Source organism: Protomyctophum parallelum (genome assembly GCF_964188405.1).
Source record: "Protomyctophum parallelum genome assembly, chromosome: 14".
NCBI lineage: Eukaryota > Metazoa > Chordata > Actinopteri > Myctophiformes > Myctophidae > Protomyctophum > Protomyctophum parallelum.
In genome coordinates, this window is record NC_139709.1 from 4,621,364 (window position 1) to 4,638,752 (window position 17,389).

Here is a 17,389-nt window from a genome sequence, read left to right on the forward strand (position 1 = left end):
AGCCTGGAAAAAGCCGTGGGCTGAACCAGTCTAAAAGTGGGAGTCAACCCTTCCGGGTGGGCGTCGCTCTAAATGATGTGACGTAGCGCTGCACTAGGGGGGAGAGGAGGGGCCGGGGGTGACGGACAGATCGATGAGATCCAATCAGGGTGCGCGCATTTCTGAGGCGCGACCCTCCCATCTAGGCCAGGAATGTCTCTGCTTAGGTCAGGCTAGTTGGTACCTTGCATGGCTTCCGCCGCAATCGGTGTATGAATGGGTGAATGTAATGCACAATCTATGTAAAGCGCCTTGGATAAAGGCGCTATATAAATGCACCATTTACCATTATACTGTGTGTTCCACTCGTGTTTTACCCGACCCTGCAGGAGCCCAGTGTACAATAATCTATATCTGTAATCGACTTGACTCTCCGCATCGCTGTGAAACGGGCGACAATTACTCCCTCATGCAGGAGGCAAACGGTCAATAATGCCCCCCCCCCCCCCCCGCTGCATCCCATCGCTTCGTTCTGCTTTCCCAACAAACATAGATTTCCATCCTGACACGGCCAGAGGTGTGCAGCGATGACACGATTCACTGGGCGGTCATTGGAATCAAGTGGACCCGCCAACTATAACCCATTCTGAACGGGAAGCCATTTTGGTGTTAGCATCATGTTATGCTTTAGCTATTGGAAAATAGCAGATCTACAAGCTCATAGCGCGCCACCGAGTGGCGCGCTACGAGCTTGTAGGTCTGCTATTTTTTGAAAAATCGAAGAACGACGGACATTTTTTAGAATCTGATCTCAGGTCAGAATGGGTTCATCAGACCAGTGTGTGTCCAGTGGAAACCTTGTGTGAATCTGATCTCAGGTCAGAATGGGATAAGTGACTGGGACGGAAAGCTGTCCGGTCTTTTATATAACAGACAGAACGGAGGCATGACTCTGAAACGATTTGATCGTTTCCACTGGTTGACCACAATGTGTAATTCAGTGCCGTCGCTATACCTATACGTTTAACCCATTCTGACCTGAGATCAGATTAATACCAGGTTTCCACTGGACACACACTGGTCTGATTAGCCCATTCTGACCTGAGATCAGATTCATACGAGGTTTCCACTGGACACACACTGGTCTGATTAGCCCATTCTGACCTGAGATCAGATTCTAAAAAAATTCAGTCGTTCTTCGATTTTTCAAAAAAATAGCAGACCTACAAGCTCGTAGCGCGCCACTCGGTGGCGCGCTATGAGCTTGTAGATCTGCTATTTTTCAATAGCTAAAGCATAACATGATGATATGGGGGGGGGGGGGGCAGCACAAAAAAATATCCTATAAGTAGGGCAACCAAATGGTCAGCTACTGTACGTCCCTGGTTTAATTAGTCCACTGTTTCTATAGTATACGTTTGCTGCCTGCCTACATTATATATTTCACCACTTAACCCCCATATTTTTATATGTGGCCATAAGACGGTGTCAGGTGTCAGAAATGGACAATCTACTGTACAAGCTTGTATAGATCTGCAATTTGTTTTTGTTGTTTTGTTTGATGCCTATAATAGCTGCCTATATAGGACTATAGACCCAAAGTAGGATGCCAGTTTGGCGATTGAAAGTGGTTAAAGGAGAATTCCATGCTAGAATGCTTTCTTATCTTTCTTACCTTTCTTTGTAGTCGTTACGTCCCCATCAAAGAGGTCCAGGTGTTTCTTTGTGCAAAAACTCCTTATTGGCTATTTCCCCTACCATGAGCCCTCAATGAATTGCATTGCAGTGAATGTGAATTGAATGGGGCTATGGGGTGTTGTGCTAGTTCGCTTATTTCAATCGAAAGAAGTAGTAAAGTGTGCCGCTTGGGTTATTATTGAAGAGAGGATATATACAAGTAAGACGCGCAAACGCGGGAAGCGAACGCAGCTCGTGTGTGTGTGGTTGTGTGTGTGTGTGTGTGTGTGTGTGTGTGCTACAGCTGCGCCCTCTGGTGGCGGGCGGGTGGTGTAACAGCGGGACAGACAGACACACACACAGACATTCAGCCCTTGCTGTCATAGTAAGTGGCTCACTGCGTTCGCAACAAAGAAATTATCATTTTGAGCGATGGAAATAAGCGAATTAGCACAACACCCCATAGCCCCATTCAATTCCCATTCAATTCAATGCAATTCATTGAGGGCTTATGGTAGGGGAAATAGCCAATAAGGAGCTTTTGCACACAAAAAAAACCTCTTTGGTGGGGACGTAACAACTACAAAGAAAGGTAAGAGAAAGACTTTTAGTATGATTGACAAGGAATTCTCCCTTAACAGATTCTATGCATAGGACGTCTGAGAACGTCATAAGGACCCCGAAATATTAGTACTATTGACGTGTGAGGACGTCCTAGCGACGTCCCAGCGACGCGGGGCGAGATAAGAATATTCAGAATTTTTCCTATTTTTTATTTTGGCATTTCGCTTTTCGCTTGCCGTATGCTAACGCTCAGTGCAACTATTAGCTTGTCATTGACTCCCATGTTAGCGCGGCGGAAATAATGACTCGTATCTCCTAATCCAAGGCGCTCTCCGCGGTGATGAATGGATCGATATGCTGGCGCTTCATTTCTGCTCCTCATCCGTCTCTCCCGCAAAATATGAACGCTTTTTGGAGCGTAAAACAATATATTAAGATGATCGGGGATGTGAGGTCCCTTTGTAAAGTCAACTTTTTTAGGCGAGTGTTTCCTGTTTCATGGCTTTCAAAGTAAAAGCGATCAGACAACTCTGGCACTCTATAGCCTTTATTTTGAAGCCACTTCCGGTACTAAATGTGCTGTTGAAACCCAGCATCCTTATTGTAGGGCTGGAACACAACATTGCAGATGCAGTGCTTGTGTGGATTTGTTGTTTTGGTGTAGAAGGAGGGGGAAAAAAACAGTCCAAGTACAGTTACAACCAGTGTTGTTTTTGGCAGCACATTTTGATTTTAGTTATAGTCATATAGTCTTTTGAATAGTTTTCATTTAGTTTTAGTCACCTGGAACGTCTTAGTGTTAGTATAGTTTTAGTCGACTAAATGTCATAAGATTTTAGTCGACTAAATCTACAGGTGATTTAGTCGACTAAAATGTATTTTTGCGGGCCTTGTTGCCGTCGCAATGACTTATTTTACACTTGCTGAAAATAGCCGATCTACAAGAATGTAGATCTGCTATTTTCAACATGCAACCAAGTGTAAAATGACTTATACTGGATCTCTTGTCCACTAGTCCCTTCCTAACATTTTAGTCTAGTTTTTATTTGTTGACGAAATTGTCAGTATATTTAGTCTTAGTTTTAGTCACCATAGCTTAGTTTTAATTTAGTTTCCATTTAGTTTTCGTCAGTGGAAAAAGGTAGTCGACAGAAATTTTTCGTCTTAGTTTTAGTCGACGAAAACAACACTGGTTACAACTACATTTTTACTATAAGATTAGATTAGTTTTAACTCTCTCACTCTTAACGTGCATAAGAATGAGTGTGCGTGTAGATTCAGCTGTCTCTAGCTAATGGCCCAGATGGTAGAAGTTGTGCCAGTTCCTCATAGTTGGTGAATGATCATCTTCACATGAGTGACTAGAACATCAGGGATCAGATCACTGATACATCTGTCACTCTGTTGAGGTCTTCTTCCGCACCGCGTTTTGTCCATGAAATGCTGCCGGGGAAAACAATTAACCCATTTTGGAACGGGAACCTGTTTCGGTGCTTTAAACATTATGTTATAATGTTGTAGCTATTGAAAAATAGCAGATCTATACAAGCTCATAGCGCGCCCACCGAGTGGCGCGCTATGAGCTTGTGGAGGAGAATTATATTACATATAATATAATTGTTAATATAATATAATATATATAATATAATTGTTGGGGTCCTTGACATGAAATATTGAGCACCACTGATATAGAAACATGGGGTTTTTCAGAAAATTGTCAGGATTTTGAAGACATTTTTTAAATGTCGACGTCTTTCGGCCTAAATGGGTTAATTTGTTCCACTTGTCTTCCCGTTCCGTGATTTACTTGAGTTGGTTATATCTTATCTAGTTTAATTTGCTGGCATGCTGGCTGCAGCGTTGCCACGGAGTGCAAAGCACAGCACAGCATATCTTTTTTCGGATTTGGGGAGGTGTAGCTCCAGACTCCACGTAGCATTCAGAGATTGTGGATTTTTTGTTGTCTGGCTACATTATAGGCGAGACTATACTGGCCGTGTGTTATATAAAAGGAGTTAACAGACCAGCAGACAGCTTTGACCCGTCAGCCTCTCCTCTGCAGTCACTACAGAAGAAACGACAGACAGACAGACATACAGCCAGCAACCCCCATCAAAGCAGCCACAAATAGACTCCTCTCGTTGCCTCATCAAGGGTGTGCGTGTCCGTCTGCGTGCGCGCCCCGGCTGATCGATCTTTCCCAGGCTTCAAGCGAGGAAGAGGAAGGGAGAGGAATTGAAGCTGTTCCCCCCCGCCGCAACCCCCCCCCCCCCCCCCCCCCGGCAGGAAGAACAGACGGAAGGAGAAGAAAGAGGAGAAATGGACTGGGAGTTGAGGGGGGGGAGATACATACCCACTATGTGTCCCACCTCCCTCTCTCTCCAGCTTCCTCTGTTCAATGGCTTTATAGTAGACTAACTAGCTGCTGTTTGATTATATAGTGCTATAGCGTCTTTAATCCATTCTGACCTGAGATCAGATTCATACGAGGTTTCCACTGGACACACACTGGTCTGATTAACCCATTCTGACCTGAGATCAGATTCTAAAAATGTTCGATTTAAAAAAAATAGCAGACCTACAAGCTCGTAGCGCCCCACTCGGTGGCGCGCTACAAGCTTGTAGATCTGCTATTTTTTCAATAGCTAAAGCATAACATAATGCTTTAAAACACCAAAAGGGGTTCCTGCGCCCAAAATGGGTTAAGTGAATGAACGGTCCAGGAGGAATATTGGCCGCCGAGTCTTAACACATGTAGCATGTTGCAAGAGTAGGTAATGTTCTTATCAAAGGTGTCTGTATGTCTGTCTGTGTGTATGGGGTTTTCTTTAGGTAAGAGTAGGTAATGTTCTTATCAAAGGTGTCTGTATGTCTGTCTGTGTGTATGGGGTTTTCTTTAGGTAAGAGTAGGTAATGTTCTTATCAAAGGTGTCTGTACAGTATGTCTGTGTGTATGGGGTTTTCTTTAGGTAAGAGTAGGTAATGTTCTTAGAGAAAATAAGTGATATTTTAATTAAGTGAAATCACTGAATATACCTTTTTAAGGGGTGATAACATTTGATGCGGGGGGCTGAGACATGAGTTCTTTAATCTTTCTGATAATAGGCCATTTCTGATAGTATAGAGTCCATGACTACAGCTATAGGTTCCTGACTCCATCTTGTAGATCTGCTATTTTTCAATAGCTATATAGCATAACATAATGCTAACACCAAAAGGGATTCCTGCTCAAAATGGGTTAACACTGTTGAATGCTGAGACGTTGGATAAGTTGCACCGATAAACTTCTAAGTTGTGTCTCCTTGTCTGAACATTCTGGCACGTCAAATTGTTTCTTTATTCTCTGCATTATTATTGTGCTTATTTCCGTCCTGCTTGTATTGGACCGTGGTGATGATGTGGTTATGTAAAAATTGTATTGCACAATTTATTTTTGTCCTGCATGATCTGAGCCAGTATAGTGTGTAAAGTGAATAATAACAAGTACACACGTTAGCATATATCTATAAACTATTAATGTGCGTTTACAGTATCCTATAGTAATTGATGAAAGTAAACAGAGTGATTGTCTTGATATTTTAACCCATTCTGACCTGAGATCAGATTCATACGAGGTTTCCACTGGACACACACTGGTCTGATTAACCCATTCTGGCCTGAGATCAGATTCTAAAAATGTTCAGTCGTTCTTCGATTTTTCAAAAATAGCAGACCTACAAGCTCGTAGCGCGCCACTCGGTGGCGCGCTATGAGCTTGTAGATCTGCTATTTTTCAATAGCTAAAGCATAACATGATGCTAAATGGGTTCCCGTTCACAATTGGTTAAATATGTTTGTGTGTGTTTCCTGGAGCCCGAGGGCAGAGGAAAGAGAAATAACCACCCCAGAAGAATTGGAAAATGAAAAGTATACCTCAAAATGTTACTCATGTACAGTATAACCTTTAGTAAATGAGTACTGTACTCCAACCACTGAGTATACAGTGATATGAAGTATATAAGCCTGTTGACTTTCGACTTGACATTTCAAAGCTTGCTAAATTGGCCCCGGCTGTGAAAAACAATCTCAATTTCACACGTTCAGATGCATAATATTTCCATCCCTCCTGCCGTGTGTCTTGAGTAGCAAACAAATATTTCATTTCTCATTTTCTTGCGGTGTAATTATTTACAGAGCTCGCGGAGCAACGCGGAGTAAAAATAGTCGGATGAATTATTGAAAGCGTAAACCCGTAACCGTGTTTCATCATCGCCGTAAGCCATTTAGGCCTGCAGGTTCTACAATGTCTTCTAAATCATGACAGTTTTCAGGAAAAGAAAACGTTTCTATGTCAGTCGTTCTCAAGCTCACATTTCATGTCAAGGACCCCAAAAATGATATGTAATTGGTCGCCGACCCCCATCTGAAAATATGTTGTTCCAGGGACATTCTCTGAAAGAATATATATTCAAAGATCTGCACCACATTTTCACGATTTTTCAAAAATAGCAGATCTACAAACTCGTAGCGAGCTTGTAGATCTGCTATTTTTCCAATAGCTAAAGTATAACGTAATGCTTAAAACACCAACGGGGGTTCCCGTTCAGAATGGATTAATGCACTGTATAACCTTCTTTCTTTCATTTTCTTTCTGAAGCAACAGCGTCCACAGCATCATATTATTATCAATCACGCGTTCACGTTGTTATAATGAGGAGGTTGAATATTAAAAAATAGCTTGTCTACAAGCTCATAGCGCATCATTTTTCCATTCTTTAAATATAAATAAAACGTTTTGTCCCTGTTGTTTCAAAATCTGTTTTGAAACATTTATAAAAAACAGCCAAACTAGATCTACAGTATATGATGAAGTGTAAGCATGTGGATTTGCGCGGAACACTTTAATACAGCAAAGTATATCAAAAAATGGGGCATCAATTTATGGAAAATCATAAAAAGATGAAATATGGGGATGCAAGGTTCTGTCCCAACAATATGAACATTGAACACACGCACGTGCGCACGCACGCAAGCGCACACTCGCACACACACGTTAATTAATCACATGGTAATGAATCAGGGTGCTTAGCACTAACTGGAGCACCAACTTTAATTGGTGATAAAAAAATAAATAAAACAATCCAGCTGTGATGAATATTCCTGTTTCCTCTCCTTTGACCTCTGCTCAGCCACCAAGGGACGTCCACCCTAAATCTGGAACACTCTCTCTTGGGCCAAATCCAGCAGTCTCCTCTGCTGGCGTGCGTGCGTGTGTGTGTGTGCGTGCGTGTGTGTGTGACTGTGTGTGTGTGTGTGTGTGTGTGTGTGTGTGTGTGTGTGTGTGTGTGTGTGTGTGCGTGTGCAACTGTGACTGTGTGACTCCATTTTTCTTTACCTAAGTAAAAGTATCAATACTGCGATATATAAATATAATAATTCATAAATGGGCCATGGCTCAGCGGTCCAGACACCTTGGCTGGTACAATCCAGTCTGGCAGTGTTCCGCGGGCCTTTACTGCTTAGTCTCCCCCCCCCCCCCCATCTCTCTCTCCATTTCCTGCCAGCCTACTGTCTGTCCCCCCATAAAATATATATAAAAAATCACACCTGTGTGAAACGAGTGGTGCAACTCCCCTCTACCCCCTCCCCCCCCTCCTCTCTCTCTCTCATTAGCAGGCAACAGTGCAGCACTAATACTATCTCTCTCTCTCTCTCTCTGTTTATGGCACAACAGCGCCCCTACTGGTAGTCACAGTCATACTCGTGCTCATTAACCCATTCTGACCTGAGATCAGATTCATACGAGGTTTCCACTGGACACACACTGGTCTGATTAACCCCATTCTGACCTGAGATCAGATTCTAAAAAATGTCAGTCGTTCTTCGATTTAAAAAAAAAATAGCAGACCTACAAGCTCGTAGCGCGCCACTCGGTGGCGCGCTATGAGCTTGTAGATCTGCTGTTTTTCAATAGCTAAAGCGTAACATGATGCTAACACCAAAATGGGTTCCCGTTTCAGAATGGGTTAAAGTAAAGTAAAGTAAAAGTACTAATTTTGCAGAATGTCCCGTTTCGAGTTTTCAGAGAGAAACAGCCTGAATATTTCCCCCCCGACGGGTGTATACCAGAAAGCGTAATACTAATAATATTATTTTAACATATATAGTTTCTGCTCCAGCTTGCCTCATGCCCGCTATAGAGCGGCGCAGTCCCTCCCCCTTTCAGAACAACGAACGGCCCAGGAAATGAAATGCAATGCATTCTGACCATAGGATTTTCTTTAAGTATTTATTTAAAGACGGTTACGCCGCGGACAAAGCCAACTCGGATCGTGACAAATCATGACAATGAACACAATGTTTTGGGGCCGATCAAATCATTTATAAGAAGAAAAACAAAACAAATAGTTTTGTCTCCTGCCTTTATTTTCTTCTTTCTAATGATTTGATCGGCCCAAAATATTGTGTTCATTGTCATGATTTGTCACGATCCGAGTTGGCTTTGTCCGCGGCGTAGCCGTCTTTAAATAAATACTTAAAGAAAATCCTATGGTCAGAATGCATTGCATTTCATTTCCTGGGCCGTTCGTTGTTCTGAAAGGGGGAGGGACTGCGCTGCTCTATATATTTTCCATTCCATGTCTCGCCTTCAAGGTAGAACTATACTCCTGTTATTGGATCACCCAAATGGAAAGTAAATCCGTGTTTTCACTCATTTGACCCATGTACTGTACATACAGTATGTATGTATGCCTTGGCTTACAGTGTCATTATATCCTGCAGTGCGTGCGGTGCTCCGTGAGCTGTGTGATTCCCAAATCATGTTTCCTTCAAAAGGCTCGGTTTTAGACTCTGTTGCGTGCCACGGTGCATGAGTTTTAACTAGAACTAAGATGAGAGAACATATTACTCCAGTTTTGGCATCACTGCATCCTGTTTTTAGGATTGATTTTAAAATTATTTTACTTGTCTATATGAAGCTCTCAATGGTCTCGCACCTTCCTACCATAGATTGCCTTTTTTCACCTTAGAAATATTGCACAAATCAGAGCCTATTTGTCCTTGGACGATGCAAAAACGCTAATCCACGCCTTTGTTTTTTTCTCGGCTTGATTACTGCAATGCACTTTTTTCAGGACTGCCTAAGAAAAAAACTGACAGATTACAACTTGTCCAAAATGCAGCAGCCAGAGTTTTAACTAGAACTAAGATGAGAGAACATATTACTCCAGTTTTGGCATCACTGCACTGGCTTCCGGGTTGTTTTTAGGATTGGTTTTAAAATTATTTTACTTGTCTATATAAAGCTCTCAATGGTCTCGCACCTTCCTACCTACATGACTGCCTGCCTAAATATGTGCCAAACCGCCCCCCCCTAAGGTCTTCCACTGCTGGCCTGCTCGCTTCGCCTAAAGAAATGGCAACTAAAAAATACGGGGAAGCAGCTTTTTGCTTATAGGGGCCGACGGCATGGAACAAGCTCCCACTGTACCTTCGACAGGCAGCCTCTGTAGACATTTTTAAAGCTCAGCTCAAGACCCACTTCTACAACATTGCTTTTAATTGATCTTTTATTATAATTTATTTATTTATTCATGTCCTCACTGTATTGCATTACTGCTTGTTTTTTAATGTCGTTGCCTTGCTTTTCTTTTATTCTCCATTGTTCTGTAAAGCACTTTGAGCTGCATTTCATGTCATGAAAGGTGCTATACAAATAAAGTTTTATTATTATTGTTATTATGTCTCGCATCGGAAAAAATAGCAGATCTACAAGCCCCCGCGACGCATCGCCCTTCGGTGTGAGACACAGTGTAGAACCAGATGTAGATCAGGCATATATATATAAAGCTGCTGCTATACGTTGTCGGATCCAATTCGGGGTGTTTGTTTTTTTGGCTGTCACTGGAGCGTTAATGTTCCCTTTCGAACCGAAGTGTTCCAGGATAAAGTAGTGCTTCAGTGGAGCCACAGGGCAGCAATAATATGTTCATGTTTAAAATTGCAAACTTCAATTTGCAATTTCCCCCCCACATAACACCTCGCCGTGTTGACTCTCCACCTGTACGAGTACAAAATAATTTAGAACACCACTGGCACGCGCACGCACGCACGCACACACACACGCACGCACACACGCACGCACGCACACACGCACGCACGCACGCACACAAAACCCTTCAGTTGTATGGGAGGAGGGGGATGAGGAGGAGGAGGGGCAGGGGGGGGAGGGAGGAGGAGGAGGAGGAGGAGGGGGGGGGGAGGGGGAGGGGGAGGGGGGGGAGGAGGAGGAGGAGGGAGAGGGGGGGGAGGAGGAGGGGGGGAGGAGGGAGGAGGGAGGAGGAGGAGGGGAGGAGGGGGGGAGGAGGAGGAGGGGGAGTGGGAGGAGGAGGAGGAGGAGGAGGGGGAGGAGGAGGAGGAGGAGGAGGGGAAGGATAATGCCTGCAGAATTATTCTTTTCGGTGCTGCAGGCGAAAAATAAAGCGATAATACTGTAGCCGGGAAAAACGTGGCCTATAGTAACTGCCAAACGATGTTACTGTACACATAAAAACCGTACAGTACAGTATGTGGCGTGGTGGCTTGAAGGCGCCGTTTCTGCCTTGCTTGTGAATGCAGAGAGAGAGAGAGAGGTTGTGGTAATCTGGCTATTCAACACCTTCTTGTTTTAAATGAGCTTATAGCCTCGTCTTCATCGTTATGTCCTTCCTCACAGCTTGACGTCGTGTACTCTGGGATGGACGGAACGACCAGCGTATAGCGTTCGCCTCCTCGCTCTCTTAGCCCATTTCGAGCGGGAACCCCTTTTGGTGTTTAAAGCATTATGTTTAGCTGTTGAAAAATAGCAGATCTACGAGTTCATAGCGCGGCACTCGATGCTGCGCTATATGAACTTGTAGATCTGCTATTTTAATCGTGAAAATGTGCCTGAAATCTTTAAATATATATTGTTAAAGAGCGAGTTTGTATAACTCAAATATTTGCTACTGGGAGGGTCCCTGGAACAACATATTTTCCCGATGGGGGTCGGCGGCCGATATAGAATATAGCTGATATAGAAATATGATATTTGACGACAGGCCTAAATGGGTTAACCTGTTAAGACTGGGACTGCCAGTCCCAATTTTTTTGTTTGGGTAACAAATTGGCATATTTTTAATTCATCGTTTTAACATACAAGAAAGATCTGGTGGCTTGAAAATATGTTTTTTCATTTTTGTTTCATTGATAGTGTATTCTCTCGATTCGCCACCAGATGGCGGGAAAGCACCATTACGCTGATTTTGGCCAAAATAGACGAATCTTCCTAAGTCACTTCCGGTTCAACGATCAACAACATCCTGTAGTATTTTAACCCTAGTCAATACCTTGGCTGGTCCGGATTGCTAAGCTAATGCTATATTTTTTCATAACTAAGTCAAATTAACCTCAAATCAACCCCAAAAGATCGCAAAATATCACATTTTTTACGGCGACGCACATAGAGACGGCGCGCGTGCACGATAGCGCACGATCTCGGACGTTTTTATATACGCTAATATTAATATTAGCTAAAACATATTAATTTTTGCTCTTTTGACCCCCCGATAACTGATATTGATTGTCATTCCGTTTATTCCGTTAACGGGAGGTTTAGATTTTTAGATTAATTCAGTTTTTTCCGTTAATTGTAGGCCAGGGGTTAAGACTGGGAATGCATCCGTGTCACTTTATATTTTAACCACTTTAACCCTTTTTTTTATACTATAAAAAAGTAACGGGTTGTAGAACTGCTATTTTTTTTTTTATCGTGAAAATGTGTGCAAATATTTTAATATATAAATATATTTTTAACAATTTTTAACTCAAATCTTTGCTTGCATATAATTTCCGGGGGTTCTTGGGGGCATGAAAAGGTTTGAGCACCGCTGATATATAGAAACATATCTTTTTTCAGAAAACTGTTTAGGGATTTTAATTAAAAGACACTTTTAGAATCGGCCTCAGGTTTAAATGGGTCATTTCACGCCAACTGCTATCAGTCATGCCAACTGCTTTCATGCCAACTGCTATCCGACTATACAATAGAGCACCGAAGTCCTGACGTAACTCGCTCATCCCTTCGATTCCCCTGGTTCGCTATGGAGAATAACATGGGGTGATCTTAATATCGTCTACTATAAGCGTTGTGGTCCAAAAATAAACACACTGTCTCGGCGTTATTGTCAGGGAGGTGTCTCTGTATCGTTTGCAACAGTCAGTCACTCATATATGATACAGTCTGCTTCTAGCGGAAATCTAACTAATTCAGCAGCAGTAACATTAGCGTTTTCTCTCAGTCAGTTGATTCTTCATATCCATATGAGTGAAGCGGCCGGGATGACATGTTCATTTTTCAAACACAGTTCTTATATGAAGCAATCTAAAAATCCTCCTATGGCGATTTCAATGCAACTAAACAAATACATGAACCTGGGGACTGACGCCCTCTACTGAAAGTGACGTCAGACTTCGGTGCTCTACTCGAATGCATAAGAACTGCCTCCCCCCAAATGGCATGTGGTCCTGGACTGGTCTTGTGTGGTTATGTCCATTTGTGTCTGTTTTGTGTTCTTCTGTCTGTCAAGTAGTTTTAGCTTTCCCCTCGGGATTAATAAAGTATATCTCATCTCATCTCATCATTTTCCAATCTATTGGAACACACTGTATGTTGTTGTCACACACCATCTATTTTCTTCTTAGTGTTTCTTATTTCTCCTGTTCTATATATTATAGGCATCACTGCAGCAACAACAAAAAAAAGAGAGCGATTGACACCGAATTAGTGGCGGATTACTGTTATGAAAGACAGCCGCGTCGATAGCAATCTCGCTACAAGGCAGTGAAACGCGTCAATAGTGATCTGAGCGCGCGGCTATCAATCTGTCAATCTTACATGTTAACCCATTCTGTGCGGGAACCCCTTTTGGTGTTTTAACTTAAGCATCATGTTATGCTTTAGCTGTTGGAAAAAATAGCGGATCTACAAGTTCATAGCGCGGCACCGAGCGCCGTGCTATGAACTTGTAGGTCTGCTATTTTTTTTGAAAAATCTTTGAAAATTTGGCGCACATCTTTGAAAAAATATTCTTTCAGAGCGAACGTTTTTTTAACTCAAATCTTTGCTTCTGGGGTGGGGGGTGGGGGGGGGGGGGGGGAGGTCCTGGATCAACATATGGGGGGTCTGCAACATATAATTTTGGGGGTCCTTGACATGAAATAGTTTGAAAACCACTGACATAGAAACATAGTTTTTTTTCAGAAAACTGTCATGATTTAGAAAACATTGTGTTGTGCTTTATAGCTATTGAAAGCAGACCTACAAGCTCATAGCGCGCCACCGAGTGGCGCGCTATGAGCTTGTAGGTCTGCTATTTTTTGAAAAATCGAAGAACGACTGACATAGAAACATAGCTTTTTTCAGAAAACTGTCACTGATCTCAGGTCTGAATGGGTTAAGTGTTGTAATGCCGACGTCGATAGTATAGACCACTTCAGTGGAGAGAGGAAGGCCGACCACCTCAAACAGCCTGATATGCTAATACGGTTATCGACAGCACGGCGAACGCCACAGGGAACACGACGGCATGGGCGACTGCTCCAATTACCACGCAGGACGTTTCCTCTGAACCCCCCCCCCCCCCCCCCCCCCCCCCGGAGGGTTCCAGGAATCGCTGCGCGGGTATCCGGGGGTGAAGCGGACATTGTTTTTAATTGTTGCCTTGATTAACCCAGACTGCAGGTTTAGCCGTTTTTCCCTAATTTGTTAATTTGTTTGTACGTCCTCTGCCCATGGTCCAGGTTTCAGGTGTGTGTGTGTGTGTGTGTGTGTGTGTGTGTGTGTGTGTGTGTGTGTGTGTGTGTGTGTGTGTGTGTGTGTGTGTGATTTTGATTTTAGTTTTAGTCATAGTCTTTTGAATGATTTATTTTAGTCACATTTTAGTTAGGGATGCACCGATCCGGCTTTTTGGCATTCGATACCGATTTCGATACATGGGGGTCCAGTATCTGCCGATACAGAGTACCGATCCGATACCCCCCACAAAGAAACGTAATAACCTATTAAGCTGTATGCCTCACTGTGTGGAGTCTGGGATCATTATTTTGTGTAAGGCAACATCAAGGCTTGACTTAAACATTACTTTCCCAACTTTGTAAAACAAAATGTAACAAACACAGATATAAATGCACTGAATTATTTATTAAATAACTGTGCAACAATTAGACCAGGTTAATGTGTGCGCAGGCTAGCCTGGCTGCATTCCACATGTTATACTGTCAATACTACACTGCTGTGTCACAGAGGAGGTAGAGTTGTTTTCATACTGTAATTACACATAATTATCGGATCGGATCGGATAATGGATTTAGCCTAGATCGGCGCCGATCTCCGATACGAGTATCGGATCGGTGCATCCCTAATTTTAGTCACCTGGAATGTTTTAGTGTTTTAGTCCAATTTTAGTCGACAAAATGTCATACGTTTTTAGTCGACTAGATCTACAGTTGATTTAGTCGACTAACATGTGTTTTGACAGGCCTTGATGTCGTTGTAATGGCAGACTTTTTAGTTGACGAAAACAACACTGGGGTGTGCCTGTCACGCCAGAGGAGAAAGTACAGTACAATACAGCCATGCATGCATAATGAATTGCATTTGCATTTTTTGCGCTTTTCCAAGTGCTCAAAGCGCTTTACAACGGTTCATTCATTCATACATTGGGAGGTGAAGCGCGAACAGTCGACGCCAGCGTCCTCACTTCCCACATTCACACACCAAAGGCTCACACTGACCGACTCACTGGAGGCAATGTAGGGTTCAGTGTCTTTGCCCAAGGACACTTCCATAATGTAGGGTTCAGTGTCTTTGCCCAAGGACACTTCCATAATGTAGGGTTCAGTGTCTTGCCCAAGGACACTTCCACAATGTAGGGTTCAGTGTCTTTGCCCAAGGACACTTCCACAATGTAGGGTTCAGTGTCTTTGCCCAAGGACACTTCCACAATGTAGGGTTCAGTGTCTTGCCCAAGGACACTTCAATGTAGGGTTCAGTGTCTTGCCCAAGGACACTTCCACAATGTAGGGTTCAGTGTCTTGACCAAGGACACATCGACAATGTATGGTTCAGTGCCTTGCCCAAGGACACTTCGACAATGTAGGGTTCAGTGCCTTGCCCAAGGACACTTCCACAATGTAGGGTTCAGTGTCTTGCCCAAGGACACTTTGACAATGTAGGGTTCAGTGCCTTGCCCAAGGACACTTCGACAATGTAGGGTTCAGTGTCTTGCCCAAGGACACTTTGACAATGTAGGGTTCAGTGCCTTGCCCAAGGACACTTCGACAATGTAGGGTTCAGTGTCTTGCCCAAGGACACTTCGACAATGTAGGGTTCAGTGTCTTTGCCCAAGGACACTTCCACAATGTAGGGTTCAGTGCCTTGCCCAAGGACACTTCCACAATGTAGGGTTCAGTGCCTTGCCCAAGGACACTTCCACAATGTGGGGTTCAGTGTCTTGCCCAAGGACACTTCCACAATGTAGGGTTCAGTGTCTTTGCCCAAGGACACTTCCACAATGTAGGGTTCAGTGTCTTTGCCCAAGGACACTTCCACAATGTAGGGTTCAGTGTCTCGCTCAAGGACACTTCCACAATGTAGGGTTCAGTGTCTTGCCCAAGGACACTTCCACAATGTAGGGTTCAGTGTCTTGCCCAAGGACACTTCCACAATGTAGGGTTCAGTGTCTTTGCCCAAGGACACTTCCACAATGTAGGGTTCAGTGTCTCGCTCAAGGACACTTCAACATGTGGACAGGGGGAGGAGCCGGGATTCGAACCGCCGACCCACAGGGACCATTGGACGACCTGCTCTACCTCCTGAGCCACAGCCGTCCCACAATGCATTGCAGTGCATGGAACCAGGTGCTATCATATATTAGCCTGGGTAAACCCACTCCCCCTGCTGGACAACATTTCATTCTGCCAGGAGGGGTGAGTCTGGCATAATCGCCTGTGTGGCTGTTTAGCTGTGGGGCGGGAGAGTAGCGTTGACGGACAACCCCTTCAGCCAAACAGCGTATATCAAAACAAGAGGCGTCATCTAAACGCGTTCCGTTCCTACTTCCTCATTCCCATGTTTGTTGTTGTGAATGAGTCGAGGAGTTCACACGTCATCAACTGCTCAAATCGTTCCTGATTGGCCAACGTGCGCTGTCAATCACAGAGCCCTGAGCTCGGTCGCGGATTGGCTCGTACCAAAGCTGATACAATCTTAAGGACTTTGTATTACCATTTAGCCAGACATCATCACATCATCACCCTTTGATTCCAGAACAAGGCTTTGAAGGTGGAGCCATCATTTTCCGACTTTAACCCATTTTGACCTGAGATCAGATTCTACAAAATGTCTTCTAAATCCTGACAGTTTTCTGAAAACCCCGATGTTTCCATGTCAGTGGTTCTCAAACATTTTCATGTCAAGGACCCCCAAGATTATATATAATTGGCCGCGGACCCCCATCTGAAAATATGTTGTTCCAGACAGGGACCCCCCAGAAGCAAAGATTTGAGTTAAAAATGTTTGCTCTGAAAGAATATATATATATTGTGCCACATTTTCACGATAAAAAAAAAATAGCAGATCTACAAGCTCGTAGCTATGAGCTTGTAGATCTGCTTTTTTTCAATAGCTAAAGTATAACACCAAAAGGGGTTCTTGCCCAAAATGGGTTAATGCCACATACAGCCCCACCCCTCCTCTCTCTCTCACAAACACACACACGCGCCACACACGTGCACGTGCGCATGTGTGCGCGCACACACACACACACACACACACACACGCACACATACACACACAGAGAGAGAGAGAGAGAGAGGGTATTGATTTACTAAATCCAGCAGCCTGAATGGACATTGATACGGTAGTTATTAGGAAGAGAGAGACAGAGAGACTGAAGGGAGACAGAGGTGAAGTCAACCCATTGTTTTTTTTTCACAGGAAGACATGACATCTCTATCCTTAACCCATTCTGACCTGAGATCAGATTCATACGAGGTTTCCACTGGACACACACTGGTCTGATTAACCCATTCTGACCTGAGATCAGATTCTAAAAATGTCAGTCGTTCTTCAATTTTTCAAAAATAGCAGATCTACAAGCTCATAGCGCGC